Raw genomic sequence first — 17,755 nt, 5'->3', positions numbered from 1 at the left:
AGGAATCGGTTTGAGAACCAGAGCTCGTCTGGTGGAAAAGGGGTTCTGGGTAAAACTTTTCACAGATGGTTCTTTATGTTGGGTTGAAACCCTGGGTAGAAGTCTCTGAACAGGTTCCAAGTGGAAGCTTTATTAAAGGTTCTACCAGAACCCAAAAATGGTTCTACTGAGAGACTGAAGAACCCTCGATGGTTCAAGTAAGAGCCTTTATTTCTAAGAGTGTAGGATGGTCAGTGGGACTTGTGGCACTCCATGTGTGGGCACTGCCCAGGCTGTCTTGCCACCCTCTGCAACCACACACACTCACTCATCTCACCTTTGCAGGACGAGTGTATGTCCGTCCCTGTCCACACACACACACACACACACACACACACACACACGCACCAACACCAGAGTCAGACCACCCAGGCAAGTGGGGAACCATGAGAAGGCCACTTTATGCTCCCAGACAGCCCAGTCCGACCACAGTGGCGCCCCTCTAACACCCATGCAGCCGCTATTACCCACAGAGCCTGTGTGTGTGTGCGCGCGCATAAGCATCTGTCAGTGTGTCCGCCTGCATTGACAAATGTGTGTGGACGAGGTAGTGACTCTTCTCTTTATATTCTGCCAACCACAGGCTCCAACACATTAAATTGGGTTAATTTAGTTAAATGACTCCAGTGCAACATCAGACGTTTCACATTTTCTACCTGGCACACTCTGATGTGTTAGCAGCTCCAGCCTGAGCCATTACTTTGCTGCTTTCTCTCACACCACCATTATCCTTGCTAATATTTATTGTGCTGGTGTGTGTTGATAGAAGCAGAATGGGAGGCTGGATTGGTCAAAGTGCTGACATTTATCCTGTGTGTTTGTGGCTGCGATGGTTTGGTCGGGACTTGTCATGTGACGGCCTGAGCTTTGTTCTATCTCTCTCTGTAGACCATCACCCAACCATGATGGAAATTGCCAGGGACAAATTAGCCACATATGTTGAATAATGGTTACAACAATTGATTGGGCACAGCTTGCCTTGGTGCAGTTCCTATGTGTGTGTGCGTGTGTTGATGTGATAGAGCATGTGTGCCTGCAGATTTCTGAATGACTGTGCTCATGAATTAAAGCTTGCGTGCATGCAGAGTAGTGTGTCACTCACTGCATGTTTCAGCATGTTTCAGCACGCCAGCCGACATTTGTACAATGCAGCATTCGCGTTTGTTTGTGTTCATATTTTGTATCGATTTTTTTGTCAGCGATCAACAATCAGCCACTGACATTTTCTGAGATTGCTGTGACATTCCTGATTAGGGAGGAGGAGACGCGAGAGAACTGCACCGACAAATCTGGAAAAGCATGAGTCAGTTTCTGTGATGCTTTTCCAACCAAGCCTCCCACCACGCTACACATGCCATGGCAGCCATTCCACCTTTGATTGATGACTTCTCCTATTGTCGGCCCTTGCGCCTGTGATCTTTTAATAAAGTTTGTTTTTACGCCCAGTGAGCTGGTTGGTCGCACGGTGACTCACGGTATGGATGTTGTTGCTTCATCACAAACAGTACAAAATGAAATGCTCTGCCTCTGCGTAGATGCAAACTATTATAATTCATTTATATACTCTGTTGTGATTTCTGGAGATCATTTGTTTTACATCTGTTTATCAGCTGCTTCCATCTCTGTCAGAGAGAGTCTGTAAGATTGTGATACTTTACTAGTTAAAGGTGCAGTAAGTCATTCTGAGACAGCTGATTGTTGAGTCTCAGCTCCCAACCCAAAACGTTTTAAATTTGACAACCTGGAAATGAGACTCAATAATCAATGATCTTATTGAAATGGAATTGGCCAGAGTCTCCTGTCATGGGTAGACCTGAAAACAGAGCCAAGAGGAGGTGCAAAAGTTTGAGACCACTTGAATTACAGTATGCTGACAGTTTATATTGGATTTTTTGCCCAGTGATATCAGAGACAAACTACCTACTCCATCTTTAAAATGATCCTCCACCACTTTAACGCCTTCATGTCATGGGTGGGCACGTTATGTTTTCAGGTTGCCCATCCATCCTGTTCTCATGAACATGATATCTGAAGAACGTCCACTTGGATTCAAGGATGAACTGAGTACATTTTAGTGGTTACAGATTAAGGTCACTATGACCTTAAGTCTGTCCTCTCTTTTTGAGAACATAATATCCTAGAAACACCTGAAAGGATTTTCTTCAAATGTCCACTTACACTTGTTGATAAAATGATTAAATTTTGGTGGCTGAAGGTCAAAAGTCAATGCCACTGTGACCTCTAAAACCCTGTGGCATCATAATATTCTGCAAAAAAAAAGCTTTAAGCTGTCTGCCTGTCCTCTGTACTCCTTTGTGAAAATGTTCTCTAGGTGAAGACAGCATGTTTTTCACTGGGGATTATTCACTGGAATCATACATATCAATTAAAAGTAACTTCTAATTAGCCAAAAAAACCACATTTAATAACTTTTATTTATTAATTCTTTCACTACATGTATGAGTCTAGACAGACAGACAGATGGATATAAACTGCAACCTCACTGTTTAACAGGAGCATACAAATACGAGGTGGTAATACTACATAGTTAAACAAGTTCTGTTTTCTCATCATGAAGAGTAATACTCAACCTGTAAAACATATTTAATGTCTTGTGGTTTTACAAAGACTGGGCTTGACATTTCAAATGAATACTGTAACAGAAAACCTACGGCATTTAAGAAGCAAAGGGGGTTTTTGGAGCTTGACCCATACTGGGGACTAAAAGTTAAGATATATTGGCCTTTACTGCTTCAATTTTGACCATCTTTTTTAAATCTGTCATTTGTGAGACTTTAATGGAAGTGCAAAACTAAATCACTGGATTATCCCTATAATGCCTTCAAACGCACCATTAGCAAAACATAGGTTCCACTGTAAAATATTCTTGGAAGCTGAATTTATGCATTATGAATTTATGCATAAAGTTGAGGCCAAAACGTCTAATGCCATGCCAAGATAATACTTACAGTATATTAGGTTTCCAAAATAGCAGCCCCTTTGCTTTATTATGTTGATTATGTAATGCACCGTGATATAGTTTAAAATAATTTACACCACACCAGCTTAATGAATAACGTTTCATGTGCTGTGTTTAAGTTAGTCACCAGTGGGAAAGATGAGAGTGAAGGAAGAGCAGAGAGAAAATAGAAAGTACAAACATTCTTAGAGACACTGTTGCCATTGCACTCGACACGCCAGGAGGATGATGAAACCACCGGCGTGATCCGTCCATTGAGGGACAGAGCCTCCTATTTATTTTTCTTTCCTGCCTTCTGATTGGCTGGTGGAGGCGTGCGGCCAGTGAGCAGCGAGCTTCCTCCTCCAGAGCCTGATGACAGATCTAAAGGATAGTTCCCTATCCCCCTTGTTACAAATAACTTCCTCTGACATGTTTGGGCACGCTGACAATGTTTTGAGTGAAAACAGCTTTCAGGGTTGGATGGGATACAAGCTTTCAACCCCTAGGGTGGGCTACTTCTTCAACTGCTGCTTTATCCCTCTGAAGAGAGAACGCAAGCGGGACCAGAGAGAGAAAGAGAGACACACAGAGACCGAGCAAGGCTGGGATTAAGGACAGCACTAGAGAGTGAAGCGCCATGAATAAAGGCATTTGGGACTGTAAGAGTTTTGGCTCTTCAGTGTGACACAGGCCTGTTTTGTCTCTTTCACTCTGTCGGGGCTTTAAAGACAGCAGGAGGAGGGAGGGGACGAGCCGGAGCAGAGGTGTGTCATTGTTGACACAGACAGGGAAGAATGCCTGGACAGTTTTCCTCTGTTACTGTGACTGGATCCACTTCTGTGGTCTGGGCTGTGTGTTTAGAAGCAGTTCCAGGTCGTTGCATGTGATCTGTGTCGTGGGCACAGACAGGCTTTGTGTCTGCTCTCTGTCCTCTGGGTTGGAAACCATTGAGCAGAACACATTCTACTGCTTTGTATAAACCACAAATCCTTTGTTTTGTGTCACTGTAGGCATACAAGCATTGTTTTGCTCCTTTTTTTAAGTCTATAATTAATTCACCATTTGCTAAACCCCTTCCCCCACACAGCAATTATCTAATCATAGCTTGGCAATCAAACCTCGACATAACAGGCTTGTCAAATGTTGGATTTCCCCACAATCTAAGGTGCTATGCACTGGCCAATAGTACTAGCAATCCTCAGCAATGTCCTTTGGTGGCCTTCTAAAAACCATAGACTGTCCATCTCCTCGAAAGAAACCTGCACTCTTTTGCGTTTCCGGCTAACTAGCAAGCTGCCTGCAGTAGGAAGCAAGTGTTACTTCGAAGGCCAAGAAGCACGTCAACGTACATCCTGCTGCGTGGAGGCCGGTGTTGCATGCTTTGAGAGTGTCGGGTAACATTAGCAGCTCTGTCCTGCTTTTTGTTGGGTTTGAACTCCAGAAGCTCCCGCCAGCGTTACCCGGGATTGCGTTATATTTGCCAATCACAGCGGTTCCTCATCCTAAAAGTCCTCTCTTGAATTATGAGAAAAGGACGTACTGTAACATCCTGTTAGCTCACTGTGTCAGCTAAGCCAAACAGGGTTGTGTGCGAATGAAATAACAGCCTGATGTGACATTTTTAATCATACCTAAAATACTAGGACTAACTCTACAGTTATTTTCATGGATCATAATTGGAGTGGTGATGCAGACTTAGCTGTAGCCTCTTTCTTTTGATGTCATTCATGATGTCATGTATGTGGTCATTAAGTGTATGTTTAAGATTTCTTTTACAAGATTCTCACTTTTAGCTGAGCTGGAAACACTGTAAATGGCAGTTGCAGACAGCATTTTTAAACCAACTCATGAAGCTAACATTAGCATAATTAGCTGGCTCGCTACAGATGAAAAAGGCAACAGTTGCCTGCTAGAAATATGAAGCCAGCTGTCTGAAATCAAGGAATCACTGTCAAGTGCTGACTTTGCAGCTGTTGCAGCTGCATTATGTGCCATGCCAGACTGGTCAACTTTGGCCTCAGTTTTTTTTTTTTGTCCTTCCCTCTCTTACACCCAGGACACACTGCCTACTTCTACCTGTGTTTTTCAGCTACCCCACTACACAGCTGCAGTGCTGCCACTGCCAGCCCCATCTTTCCTCTGTGGCTGTCCCCTAACAGTTGACTAAACTGTTGTGTCTTCTCAATGAGAAAAGTCTTAGTCACACAAGTTTTCATTCATGTATTAGTCACAGAAAGACAAAAAATACCCCAGCTCAAACTCCATTTGGGAGGCACACCTTTCATTGTCAGGGGACTGTTGCAACATGGACCTCCTCTCTTGTGACACTGAAGTTGTTAGCAATATGGGGCACTTAGAACTAGAGTGTCGATCTTGAATTTTCAGAGTGGGGGGCATCAGAACCGGAACCAGGCAAGGGGGCAAATGGACAGGCCTCAGCTGCAGTAAGCGGTTCTATTAGAATTGGACACAGCCTCAGAAACCGAAGGATCCCAGTTTGACGACAGGGAATTCAGTACCGAAGTGGTTTAACTTGGCTCCAACGAGTACTATGACTCCAGGGAGAATGAAGCTGCGGCGAGTTCAGACGTGGGTGATTGAGGAATGAGTTTGTAGTGGGGTGATTTTTAAGTATACATCATCCTTTGCGTTGCTCTATGTGTTTTGTTAGGTCGTGTGGCTGTTCGAACCTGTTAACATGGGCGCTGAAATGAAAAGCAAGAGATACGAATGTCCTGCTCACACAGGCAGCGTGTCCCAGGCGTTACACTTTTTCCTCTTGTCTTTTTATCAGCTGTCCTTTGGGGCAAGTCTTCCTGATCAGACCTATTGGAACACTGGTATGTTGCCCTCAATTGCCTAATCAGAGGAGATGGTGAAATCAATGAGGTGGATGGATCCTAACAGGAATCTGAAATGAACACCAGCTCCTAGAATCAATGTGTCTTCACTTCTGTGTGTTTGTATGTGTGAGTGTGAGGGGCTGAAGAGGTTCGACCTTCGCTAGGACAGCAACGCTTTCTGCTTGGGCTGTATTGGATCACTTTTGGGAAATGATAGAGAGGGAGGAAGGGGAGGGCGGAGCGGGTGTTAATTAGAGGTCGAAGGTTTGCAGAAGCCACCACAAGCCACTTTACTAAAGTCAGAGCACAATCTTGTGAGGCCAAATCAATCTATCTATTGTATGAAAAGACAACTGATCCCGTGCAATCAATCACAGCCACCATGAAAGATGTGTGAGTTGAAGCGAACTCATATTGATTTAGTCTAGAGCAATTGTATTGGAAACCAAAGGCAATAAAAAACATTTTGATGGCAACAGCAGAGAAGGATGAAACCCTGAGGATCTGACAGATAAGATAAGCAAAGGACCAGAAGAAACCACATGGATGAGAAGTGAAGAGAGACTCAGGAGTGGCTCGTCACTCCTGAGTCTCTCTTCACCATCTGGTCCCCATCACTTCTGCCATGACTCCAGTGATGTCACTCTGAGAGGAGATGGTACCAATTAGAAACCAGACTGAAGACATCTCCTAAACAGGGAGATGTGGGCTCAATCCCAGCGCCTGTATTACAGAAACTTCCTATCTTAGGTCTTAAGGATAGATAGGAAGAGCCTAAGATAGGATTTTTCCCAATTTAGTATTACAGAAGCAAATCATAACTTAGATTTGCTATCATATCTTACTTCACCCTATCTTACCTTAGGTTAGGAAAAGATGAATACTCAATCTAACATTGTGTATCAACTTTTATGTTTGTCAGGGGAGATGAAAGAAAGAGAGTGGCAGACAGAACTGCCATAGACAGTATCTATTGCATAAAGGCATCAAGAGCCATACAGATTAAACAGTTAGTAAACACTACTGTTAGCTACTGTTTGCTAGTTAGTAACTTAGCTACTACTATAGGTGGAAAAGTTAAAATGAATATAGCTTCATGGTTATCCTAAAGTTAGAAGAGTTTATTTAAGATTTTGGGAAGTTATGATGAATGAGCAATATACTTTACTTGTCTTAAACATGAAATATGTAATATATTTACTGTACTAAACCATAAAATAACCATGAAATTCCATAAAAGATGGAAGGAAAGATGTTTCCCCTGAAGAAAACATGCTAAGTTGAAATACCAGCTTCTCTGACACAATACTACAGCCAGCGTGTTCACCTTTGAAATGTCCATTCTGTCTGGAACTTTTTGTTTTTTGTTTGCTCATTTCACATTTATTAGAGTTAAAATTAACACAGTACATTAATGTCTGTTTATGAGTTATGGGAAATCATTTTCGAAGCACTAAAAGTTTATAATGGTTAAATATACTAATACGTTAATAGAGGCTGTCAGTTACTGAAAACCAACAGAGTGTATATTTTCAGAACAGTAGGCTTTTGTTTTCAGGATAACAGGTTTAGCTTTACATTGACAGATAATTGACAGGCTTATAAACAGGTGATAAACTTGTATACAATACAATGTGCTCATCTTGTGCTCCTGTTAAGAACTTTGAGTCTGGAGAGGAGGGGGCGGAGGTAAACATTTCGCTTCAACCATTGACCATGTAATGAACAGAGATGCAACCTATTTAATATACCATCTGAGGCTCCAACTTTTTATTTGGGCTGCAATACTCATTTTTGAATGCTAGAGTCTCTTTTTAGTTAGGATAGAAGCATTGACTTGGAATTGTTCATCTGTAATGTGGTTTCTTTTTGTAAATCAGACTAACCCTAATTACCATGGTTACCAAACAGTTAAGATAGGATCTCAAAATTGAGAAGTTTCTGTAATACGGCCTCTGGTCTCTGTTTCAATAGAAGAATAGCAACTTTGTCACTGTGGCCAGGCAAGTATATGTTTCTGGTTATGGTTTCCACAAACTAAATTATTGATCCTATAATTGTCATAAAATAAGGGCGCAGGCAGATCACATCATCGTCATTCAGCTTTGTAGATAATAGCAGTCTGTCTGGGAAAATCCAACACATTTTAAAGCTCCTCTGTCACCTCAGGAGCGAGACGAGCAGCGCCGGCTCTCCTCTTATTTCTTTATCAGGACCGGAGACGGCTCAAGCGCTTTCCCAGAATCTGTCAGGGCCCGGCGAGCACAACGCTTCATCCATCACAGGAGCCAGCTCCACAGGCTTTTCATTTTACTGGGGAGGCCCACTTCAGAGGCCAGGCCCATTAAGTTTTCACATTCGTGTCCCAACGCCTGTCATTTGGCTCACATCAACCGAAAACACTCTTTCATTCTCGCTGTTCCTCTCTCTCGATTCCTCAAGTCCCATTTATCTTTATTTCTCAGTTTCTCCCTCTTTGCCCCCCGTCGCTCCATCACTTTTCTCACGTCTAATGAGGAGCGAACTCGTTTTGAAAATTATGACGCGATCCCGAGGTCAAAGCTGCAAATGAAACACACGTTTCGGAGCTCACCCAAGACAAAGCAAGAGAGGATGTGCACGGCTTCCAAAATAAAGCCACTTCAGTGGGTGCGTGCGTTTGTGTTCTTTTCATGATGTGACTATTAGTTCCCAGTTATCCCACATAAACAGAACATGGTGCTGTAATTGCTGGTTTAACAAAACAATCAGTCTTAATCCTCAAGTCACGTGCACAATGAACAACAGAGTGAGAACAGCACTGGTCTTCCTCAGCAGTTAAGCAGAAAATTTCTGGATCTGCTGAATGGCTGAATTGACCATCTAAACACTATCAGGTTCCTGCTATTACTCTATTTCCCCTCCTAAAAGCATGGCGTGCAGTGTGTGTCGTTCTGGAGCGCCAGATCACAGGCTAACATTGTTGACAGTCAGATTTAGTCTTGGAACAGACCTGGTGCCTCAATCGCTTTTTCCCCCTTCATCTTCTCTGACCATTTAAAAGTGGTTCTGGTATCACTGCCAATCATTCCGCAAACATTTTCCCTAATAGGAATCCGATGACTCAAGGCAATTTATCCCTCATTCTGGCGCTGCCTAAAATTGTTGTGAGGCCACAAATCTGGCGTGATAACATTTGGTCTCAAAGGAGGCGAAATGGCGTCTCTGCACTACCCTTGTTTTGGGTCTGTACTGTAACACAGTGATGCAACACTAATCATGAAATACTCTCTTCCAGATTGGTGTCTGTCATGTAGGCTACAGTATGTCTCATAACTTAAATTGTGCATCATTAATTTAAAGGATTAGTGTGCAGGATTTCATGGTATCTAAAAGGTAAAGGTAAAACTTAATTGAGACATATACAACCATATAAATTATAATTAAATAGTCAGATTTAGTCCCTGAATTTAACTCATTCAACTCCTAGTAGTAGGAGCAGAGGGCAGCCACTGTGCAGCAGCTGGTGACCAACTCCAGTTTTAAGCCAGCACCATGGTCAGGGGTACTGACTGGAGAATTGAACTGACATACAGTATATATGTTTTTGATGTTGGGGCAAACCAGTTACCTTGTGAGGCAGCTGAATTTGCGAAATCATGAGATCACACAAGAATCCATCTTGGCAGACTCCAAGTTATCCATCTGTGTCTGCACCAGAGGTGGTGCAAGTCAGTCAGCGTCCTCAGAGGAACTGCTGGCAGCTACTGGTGTGGTTTTAGGTGTGACCACAGCGAAAAGCATCCATGGAAATTACTTCTCTTGAATAAACAATGACAGCTCCTGAAGAGGTTAGCACAGACACTCTGATAGCATCAATTAGATCAGAACTAGAGAGTATTTCTTCATTGAAAGAACTTTTGTATTGTGACTCTTTCCCTAACTATATTTATGCTAATATTACTTAAAATCTTGATTAAGAATCACAGGATTAAAGGTACCCTGTGTTTGGTAAGAGATCTCCAGTCCTTTGAGGCCTAATAAATATATTAAATGCATTTCTTTCCTGAAAGGAAAGCTGTTTTCTGTTTATATTTTGAAGCCAGCACTGTCTACTCAGGTTAAAATTAGTTAGCAGTCTACTTTCCCACATATTGCTGGCACATCACATCTTCTGAAGCTCTACCAACATTACTGGTTGATCAATGGAATAACAACAAAGCCAACTTTTACAGGAATATGCCAAATGTCCTGCATGCATGTGTGCATACGTGCATGCTTGCGTGTCTACCAGCAGATACGTAAACAAAATATGGGCCTGCTCTTGAAAACACTACTCCATGGCGCCACTAGTGGCCAAAAACTGCTTATGGTACCTTAATTAAATACTATTTTGATCTGCACTGCCTGGCCAAAAAAAGTCACCACCTGGATTTAACTAAGCAAAGAGGGAAGGGACTTCCATTGCATAATTACTGCAGTGATGAATATGTTCAGATGGCAACAAGTACTTTACCCCTAACTGATGCAGTGAGTAGCTTCTCATTTCTAAAACAACCATATCTGAAGACATTTCCTGTGGTCGTGATAAGATGTTACACTGTTTCAGAAGGGTCAAATTATTGACCTGCATCAAGGAAAGAAAACAACTAACGAGGTTGATGAAACTACTAAAGTTGGGTTAAGAACTGTCCAACACATTATTAAAACCTGGAAGGATGGTATTGAACCACCATCTTCAAGGAAGAAATGTGGTCAGAAAAAAATCTTGAATGATTGTGATCGGAGATCACTTAAACGTTTGGTGAAATCAAATCATAAAAAATTAACAGTAGAGCTCATGGCTCTGTTTAATAGTGAAAGTAAGAGAATTTCCACACACACAATGTGAAGAGAACTCAAGGGATTGGGACTAAACAGCTGTGTAGCCTTAAGAAAACCACTTATCAGTGAGGCTAATTGGAAAAAGTGGTCTGATGAGTCCAAATTTACCCTGTTCCACAGTGATGGGAGCATCAGCGTAAGAAGAGAGGCAGATGAAGTGATGCTCCCATCATGCCTTGTGCCTACCATACAAGCCTGTGGGGGCAGTGTTATGATCTGGGGTTGCTTCAGTTGCTCAAGTCGAGGTTTAGCAATATTACGTGTCCAAAAAATGAGGTCGGCTCACTACCTGAATATACTGAATGAGCAGGTTTCTCCATCAGTGGATTTTTTTCTTCCCTGATGTCACGTGCACATTCCAAGATGACGATGCCAGGATTCATCGGGCTCAAACTGTGAAAGAGTGGTTCAGGGAGCGTGAGACATCATTTTCACATGTGGATTGGCCACCACAGAGTCCACACCTTAACCCCATTGACAAGTTTTGGGATGTGCTGTATAAGATTTACACAGCGGTCCGACTCTCCCATCATCAATACAAGGAGATACTCTTGGAGAAAAAATTAATCCAACTCTGGACAGAAATAAATATTGTGACATCGTATAAGCTTATTGACACAATGCCATGGCGAATGCGTGCCATAATCAAAGCTTAAGGCAGTCAAACAAAATATTAGTGTGTGATTTTTTTGGGGGGGGCAGACAGTGTATCTCTATTCTGTTCCATAATGCATAAAATTTCAACCAACTCTTACAGCCAAACCAAAGAGTGACTGATTTGTTCTGTATATTATCAGTATAATCCAGTAAAAATATAAGTAAGTAAATGCTGTAAAACATAACTATTCTAAAAACATAGCTGTCAGATAAAGCACGACTGCAAGCCATTAATGATTCCTGAAAATAATCAATAGTTAGTCAGTAGGTTTTATCATTCTTGGAGGTTAAAAATCATTAGCACAGAAACAACACAAACTCAATCAGTTCATTTAAAAATGTGTCTACAGCAAAATTTACTTCCCTCCAGCCCTTTATTATACAACATGCCGCACTTGAGTGAATCCCATGTAGTATTTCTGTAATAGGTGTTCTGATTGTAACCACAGCTCCCAACTCATTAGACATGAACAGACACGGCCAGGGTTGGGCTCTGCCATCTCATTTGCATGTTTTCATTGTTGTTGTGCCAAGCAGAAATTTGCGGCAATCCACATCAGACTGCCAATGAGGCAGCATTTAAAAGTAAACATGCTGCACATTCCTGTGTGTTGTGATTGTGGTACAGTGTGTTCTCACACGTCTCTGGGGGCAGCATTCGAGGCACGACTTGCCCTCTGTGTGTCAACACTCAACAGTAAGGGTCCAAAGAGAGAGTATTGATCAGGGGTCAGCAGCCTGCGGGCGGTTTATTTATTCTCCTCTGCAGCTCGCAATTTGAAGGGAGGAGCTGACACAACTTTCTTGAACGGTGTCTTTGTTGAGTTTGACCTTTTTCTCCTCTCTTATCCCTGTTGAGCACTCGATCCTCCATCCAGGAAGGAAGCAGTTGTTGTGAAACACTCGGCCAACTTCCTCTGTACATCATCTGTCAGCTCTCTCAGAAAAACAGCAACAAAGACAGAAGTGGTTTTGGACATTGTTCTAACTATCCATCAGTGTGTTTGGGTTATCTTGCAAAGCACCAAACATTTAGTTTGAAGTCTTTTTGCATATGTGCAGCCCTCCAATGAAAACTACACTTTTATTTAATCTCTACATTTTGACTCTTTCACCCTCTCTCGCAGCTCTTTAAGGTGTTTACATAATGAACATATTGAATTTGTTACTGGGCCCAAGTCTTATTTCCACTTTGCTCTGGGTAAATAAAAGGATAGACCCTATATTAAAACATATTTTTAAAATTATATGATAATTAAACCAATTAGAAGTTGTTTATGGGCCCGTGCTTGGGTTATGGCCACTTTGGGCATGCCATTGAACAATGTGGATCTTGTTTGGCTGACGTTTGAAGCGGTTTGGCTGTTTGGAGGGTCCTGTTAACTGAGACTTTTAAATAGCTGCTTTTTGAAGCCCTGTCGTGCGCTCCACACTCAGCCCAATCCATGAGCTCCTGGAAACCCAAGGGGAACATTATCAAATTTAATACAAAAACACACATTCTGTTTTATATTTTGTCAACCATATCCCCTCCACCAAACAACCCACCCCCCTGCAAAAGGACACTGGTCCCTTTTTTCTACTAGAGCTCCACCTACTGTATTCCAGTGTCTTCATCTTGACTAACAAGTGTTGTTCACACTTGGCCATGTCTCAAATTCCATGGAAAGGTGCTGTTATTTTTCATGTTGATAGATCATGTGAGTGTCGTGTCCATAAATCACTTTTATACAGATCTTACCTTGTCACCTGCTTTCTCATGCTACTTAATGCATCAGAGACATGGGTTCCACTGACAAAGATGAATTTAGTGTAAAAAAAATAATTCTAATTTAGGAAATCTAGGTTTCAAATGAGTAGATCCAAATTTAAAACTAATCAGGGATCTGTTGCACAATTAAAAACAAATGTCAATTTAGTACATTCAGATGTAGTGATGAAAACCTACTTAAATAAATAAATAAACAGTTTAATCTTTCTCAAGATGACTCAGCAGAGAAACTCTAATTCCTCCTCCAAAAACTTGTGGGCTGAATTATTAATCTGTGTGAAAGAAAAGAGACAACATAAAAGTCAGTTTGGTTGAATCTGTCCTGAAACTTTCTTTGAGGATCTGATTATTTTGCTTAATCCACCACAAGAAAGTCATTTTAAAACTTGAAACTCCTCAAGTGTATGTTCAAAGTTAATATTAGATCTCATTTTAAATTTAACGTTTTTGTGCAACAGAATTGAAATCTTCTTAGACTCTTAACTGAGATTTAATCTTTCTAGTTTAAAGGTTTGGTGCAACATAATTTAAAGTTAAACCATGATTTATTTAATCAGCTTTAAAAGTGAATCATTGTTGGTGCAACCCAGCCAAACATTTTTCTTCTAAAGTCACATTAAACCGTACTGTTGCAACGGGAAATTTATAGATAACTTTTTATATTTTCATGTTTACGTCACCTCAGCTTTTAAAAGATCTGATCTAATTTTGAGATTTTCATTACACCCACTGTCTTGCTGCTTAAAGGAGCGCAAAGACAGCTGAGAACCCATGATTCAGAGTGCCTTTCCTCCCGTACATTTCAGGGAAGGCTTTCACAAACCACTGGTAAAAATGTTTCTCTCAAGTTAATGGTCCTCTCCTCACACTTGAGACCAAACAGAACAAACAAAAAGCACTTATGTCAAACAGCATCCTTCATTACATAGGGAAGAGAATGTTTTATTAACTCTAAATAAGCCCCACACCTATCGTAAACACCTATATTACTGTAATGCTATCATTAAATGAGCAAGAGGAAGCCTTTCAGCCTGATAAACAGCAAACAGCTCTCCATTTGCTTCTGACTAAAATGATTTAATGGCCAGATTGAATCAGTGAAATTAAGTTGTTGTTTCAGTCCCAATGTATAAGCAGCCTGGCCTGAGCCAACAGGAACTTACAATGTATCCCTCTAACTCTGGGTTGCAATGACTTCTGAGAAATTCTGAGAAAAGTCAAGAATGTAACTGAAGACACCAATAAATACATAAGAATAAATATAGGAATAAAAAAAAAGACAGAGCCTGCTCTGGTTATATATGGACACGCCCATCTCATTTTCATATAATAGGGATGAATCAATACACCGAATATCGCAATGCTGCAATTAAAAGAAAATTCCCAATACTGAACTGTGACGCTCCCTCCCACAGTATTGCATGGATTATTATTTTATTCAGTTGTTTTTAGTGTATAAAAGGACTGCCTCTGACAGCTGCATGGTTCTTGTTTTGCAGTTGTTCATAGAAAAAGGCAAATTATCTTTGACAATGAACTACAGACGTTCATTGTCAAAGATAATTTACCTTTCCTGACCTTTTTTGCTTTGTGCTCCATTAACAGTTAACATTAGCAAAACTCTGTCTAACTAGCTCAGTAACTATGGATGTAGATTAGCTGGCTAGTTAGGTAGCATTTTGCTAACATTAGTTATCAGATGTAACAAGCTAGTAAGCTGGAGTTTTGCTACAGAGCAAAACACAAAGTGACTAGATTGCTGAAGGTTGACGCAGATTACCTAGCTAGTTAGCCTGTGCTTTTTCACCATTGTTAACTTATGTGATTACATGCTGCTGTTACAGGTCCCCCAGCAACATCTTTTAACCCTCTTCAGAATTTGCATATCTAAAAACAGGAAACGGAAAAGGAGAAAGTTGGTTCCAAGAGGGGTGGGACTTTCCAATTATTTGCACATCTTTAGGTGATGGCTGGCTACTTTTATTTTATTTCATTAAAGAGGAAGGCTTGAGCAGTTTAACTTAAAAAAAACATTTTCAAGTTGTCATATATTCTTTGTTTTTTAAAAGAGATAAATATAAAATCAGCTTTTTATTGTGGTAGAATTGTACGTGTATCATATAATTATTAGGAAAATTGCATATGTGGTAGGAAAAATGATTAACTGGATGCCAGCCAGGAGCTAAATAATAATCAAACTACTGCAAGTTAAATGAGCTAGTGAAAGATAGAAAGACAAGTCAAATAAATTAAGTTTAATTTACTTTATCAAGGGACCGGTATTAAAGGGGGAAAAAAAGCTTTTCCTTTTTATTACCAACAGTTTGAGGTTACACATCCATAAATCTGTCCACTGCAGCTAATATTGTTGAGTGTAGATAGACACAGCATCATTGCAGCATCACGCTGCACGATAAGGCCTTGTTTACTTTTGAATATCAAACGACTTGTTTCATGCCCATAGAGAACCCACACGTCGTCATGTGTGGGAGGACTCCCAGGCCTGCACTCATACCTCTGGTTAACCATTATCTTACATCAGGTTGAGCATGCTAGGCCGCAACCCAGATCAGGCCTGAAATGGGCGGTTGATGTGTAGAGTGTGTGCGTGTGTGGGGGGGGACGAGTGGCGTAGGTCGGCTCCAGCGGATCGGGGCGCTCGCTGGAGCAGCAGCAGCACCGCGAGTCCTGCTTGGGGTATTTTTAACAGTCAGCACTAAATGCCTCATTCAGCCCCGCCATACCAACGCCCCCCCCCCACCCACCTCGTAACCTCAGCCAGAATACCTTCACTTCTGTTTACACAGCACCACAGGCAGGCGTGCCAGCTGTTTACACATGCGCACACACACTCAGATGCACACACACACACACACTTAAACACAAATATGCAGCATGCTTTCTCTGCTACACACACAGACAAACACTCAAACACAGAACACATCTATATAAACTCAGCCTCCATGAAAACTATTCATATTTGCAAATGTAGTCACACAAATAGACTCATACTGTACGCACACACACACATCATGTGATCTGGCCCGGGCCTGTCCCGTCTATTGCTGAGTTAGAGGAACGGAATGTGTAAGAAATGGTGCCCACACATCGAGCAGCCGCCCAACGCTCGAGCTGGCATCGCACACAGTGGGGAAGTGTAGCGAGTGAGCAGCAGGAGAGGAATGCAGACAAATAACTCGTCATTATTAAACAATACTGCTGCAATTACACACGCTCTTTCTCACCTTCTGTCTCCATCGCTCTATAATCAGATCGGGGAGATAATGGGTGGCACTATGTGACGAGACGATGGTTATCTGTGAGAGCCAGCCCAAGAGCAATCAATCAATTTTGCTGAGACAGCTTTATGACTTCTAATGAATTTCTCCCACGCCACCACCAACGTTGGATAGTCAAACGTAGCCAGAAGAAGTTTTTGTCTCGGGGCTAAAATATGAAGCCATTTATCTGGCAGAAGAGCCTGAGCTTCTTCTTCTTGGGCGTGAATGAGATCTGAAGTTGCCTCACAGTAGACAGCCGTTGCTCTTTCACACCTCCTGTTCGAGATGTTTCAACATTGCATCACCCCATGTGCACAGCGGTCTCCTGGGCCCCTCTGTTAGCTCCTGAGCCTGTTCACTGCTAATGAATGAACGAGGGGAGCTGCGGCTGAGCTGCTCTGTATTTTTAGGGCTGTGCGCCTGTGGTCTATGTGGCCTGTCCCATTCAGAGGAGCCATGGGGGGATATTTCTGGCCACGGGCTGAGTTGAGTCCAGGCCCACACAGAATCGCTGACAGACGCAGGCGAGGAGGAAAGAGGGATGTTTTCCTATTGGGAGGAAACCAGGCCTGATTATGGAGGGGAGAGAGAAACCAGGAGAAAAGGCAGATGACTGCACTTGAATGTGTGTATGCATGTGTGTGTGTGTTTGTGTGGAGCAGAGATGAGGAGAGAAAAGATCATTTTTCTAACTTTGTAGCTCATGTATTTGGAAAGCTTTTAATTTGACACTTCAGTCTAATAAAGAACACATAAAGGGTCTTTTGTTTTACCATTTCAGCTTTCTATGTTTGGACAAATGGATTAAGTATTTCAAAAGTCAACAAGCTAGAAGAACACAGTTGCTTTAAGTCAGATTTACTTAATAATCGTATTGCTTTCAAATCAACAGTTAGCATTAATGCATCTTAAATTTAAGTCACCTTCCAAGTTTTCAATTTTCCAACTCGGTTATTTGCTTTACCCAAAAGTAAATATACTCCTTAACAACCTAATAGTATGGTTTCAGTATAGTGTTTTTATAGTAACCTTATTGTATTATTTTAGTTTGTTAAATATGTCATAATTGCTAACATTAGCTTGACTTAATGTTAGCCATACTTGACGATACCTGACTTGGTTCAATAAGTTCATGAAAACTTAACACAATTTAACATATTCAGGGGGATCATTTCATGTCAAAATGTAAACTATATATAAATATAATTAACAATAAATAATAAATAATCTTGTAGATTTACCATCTATCCAAGTCACCAAGAGAAAATTGCTGTACTTGTACACCCCCCACTGTATGGACTCAAATATAATCCCTGGAAGAAGTGTGTGGTGGTGGCTG

Source organism: Lutjanus erythropterus, chromosome 18 (genome assembly GCF_056507025.1).
Source record: "Lutjanus erythropterus isolate fLutEry1 chromosome 18, fLutEry1.hap2, whole genome shotgun sequence".
NCBI lineage: Eukaryota > Metazoa > Chordata > Actinopteri > Lutjaniformes > Lutjanidae > Lutjanus > Lutjanus erythropterus.
Note: the sequence above shows the minus strand (reverse complement) of the source record.